Below are 2,750 nucleotides of genomic sequence, written 5' to 3' on the forward strand. Positions count from 1 at the left end.
GACAGCTGTTTGTTGGGTTCTGTGGGATGTTTAACAGGCCTCCTGGTGGGCCCACTGGGCCCCAGAGCATTCTAACCAGCTAGGGACGGAGCGATGTTGATTTGCTGGCTCCTTCCTGAATCCTGTTTCTAGTTGGTCCAAGTTCATTTGATGAAGTAACTCGCTCCCCTGGACTTCTGAGTTGTGTTTTTCAGCCCGTTGGTCGGTCCACCCCAAGGTGTAGAGCTTCACTCAGAAGCCAGAACAGGCGGGAGCAGCAGGGCCCCCGAGGGTCCACAGGGTTGGACACGGTGCTGGAGCCACTGCAGCTCCCCCTGTGGCAGGAGCGTGGCCGAGGCTGTGCTCCAGCCCTCACTTCGAGGCCAGTTAAGCTGGGGGTGGGCAGAGACTGTGATTGGGGCTCTCCACTGAGCAAGCAGCCAAGGTCTGGGGCCAGGAGGCGCCGAGTGGGTCTGGGGGTAACTGTGGTTGGGTGGATAATCCCCATTTTACATCCGAAGAAATGGAGGCTAGGAGATGTTCAGTAACTTGTCAAGAGGTGGACCCAAGTCTCGAACCCAGATATCCAGGCTCCAGTCCAGGCCCCCGTCCACCTGACCACAATGCAAGTAAGAGAAATGTGGACGCTGGGATGAATTGCAGACATGGCTCATGTCTATGGCCATGATTAACAGCTCACCTTTCCAAAAATGGAACCTACCTTCCTTTCAGCCTTCATTCATTCAACCCCTCGCTCACTTATTCATCAGGTAAGCACCTACTTGACTCCAGGGCCCTGTGCCTTCCGTCAACACCCGTATACTGTGCTCTGCCCACAAGCCAGACCCAGAGTCGGCTCAGGCTCCAGCGGGGAAGCAGTTACCTTTCCTCTGGGGCGGAATGTCCCCCTTGCTAAGTAAGCTCTTCATGGTGAGTCTTCAGAGGGAGGAGTGAAGAATTGATGTGTAGAAATGAGAAGAAGTTCCCAGAAAAGGTGGCATTTGAAGTGACTCTTGGGGGATGAAGAGGATTTTAAAAAGCGGGTTCTGAGAGAAAGGGCATTCCAGATGGACAGCATGGGCCAAGAGCGGGTGTCCCGGCGTGCGGGACGCTTTAAGGGAAAAGTGTGTCTGAAGCAGCAGCACAGAACTCCTTGTAGGTTTTGTTTCTGTTTTCTTTTTTCTCCACATAACCAGTCCCCTCACTGTCAGAGAGCACCCAGCCCTAGGCCTTTGTCACTTGCTCAGGAATTAGGTAACTGAAAACAACAGAGAAGAGGATCATTGACTGAAACTTGCCAACAGCACCATCCCCCCAGTCAGCATCTGCCTGAGGCTGTGTAGGTCATGGACAGCTTGAATATCCTCTCTGTTGATTTAATTACATACATGGCCAATGAAATGATTATGAAATTTTACTAAAAAGCCAGTGACATTTACAGAGATTACAATAGGAACCCTCTCGCATGCACTCTCCCTCTGGCCCTGGGAACACTGGTCCCTGGGCAGTCCACTTTCCCTGGCTGGCGTCCAGACCAGCTAAAGTGCTAAGTAGAGGGGGACACCATCCAAGCTGGGCTGAACCTGGAGTGGAAGGAGCCAGAGTCAGACTTTTTGTTTTGCATTTGGTGAGCCCTGCTTCTCCCCATCTGGCGCTAGACGAAACCGATGACAGCGCTTAGCACGCGCATTAGTTTTTTGAGTTTTTAACAAAGCTCACAAAGTAATCAGTGATTCCTCGCTGAGTGTTTCCCAAAGGCTAGGTGCTGGGGGTGGGGAGAAGACCCTGGTGTTCGGGGGGCCCAAGAAACACAGCAAGTCACTTGTGGCAAATGTCCTGAATAGGAGGTCAGAACAACACTGGGGTCCCGACCTGAAAAAAATTCCAACAACTTCTGCTGACAGTAGAAGCAAGGGGCGGCACGTTGGTACATGCTGAAAGGGGCCATTTGTTAACTGCCTGTGCCTGGGTATTTTTTGTGCTGCAGAGGAATACGAAGCTATAATGATTCATCGGTGTAAACGTTTAACGTTTACTTTGAGTAATACGGTTGCACCATTTCTCCCCAGCATCTCTCAAACATACCAGGATGCTGCCGATACGGCACAAAGCTTTCCGACGTTAATTGGTAAAGATGGTAACTCCACGATGCTAATCGACTCGGAGACATTAACCTCCTGGCTGAGGGGCTGGGAGTTTTGAAATGCGATCTCGGCAGCTGTAGTTATAATTGTTTAATGTCACATTGACCGGGCACGTTTACGATTTTTAACAACAGTCTTAAAAAGTCTAGTGACATCTGTTGAGAGTTTAATTGTGAGTGTAAAAAAAAATCATTAAAGGAACAGTCAAGAGATCAATTTTCATACTGTTTAAATAACACGGTGGCCATCAGGCGGTGGCGGAATCTGGCGACATGAGTAATTTAATCTCCCAAGTCGCAGCGCCAGTGCACAGGAGGCAGTAGGGGAGGGAGGCGGACGGAGACAGAGAAAGAGGGAGCAGCGGGAAAGGGGGATCGGCGAGAGCCAGAGGAGAACAGAAATGGAAAAGTGGACATTTCCCCTCCCACCGGAAAGTATCTCCAACCCCGGCCTCAAGCTGGGCGTCCGGTTTTCCTCGGCTTTGGCTGGGGGCGGGGGCAGAACGGAGGAGGAGCAGCCGGCGCGAGCGGCCCGGGGGCTGGCGCCCCAAGCCGCGGGCTCGGGAGTTTGCGCCCCTCCACGCCGCCACTTTTGTTCTGCTCACCAGGCGCCGGGCCGCGGCGGGGC

The sequence above is a fragment of the Neophocaena asiaeorientalis genome, unplaced genomic scaffold, assembly GCF_003031525.2.
Source record: "Neophocaena asiaeorientalis asiaeorientalis breed wild unplaced genomic scaffold, Neophocaena_asiaeorientalis_V1.1 scaffold242, whole genome shotgun sequence".
In the NCBI taxonomy this organism is placed as follows: Eukaryota; Metazoa; Chordata; class Mammalia; order Artiodactyla; family Phocoenidae; genus Neophocaena; species Neophocaena asiaeorientalis.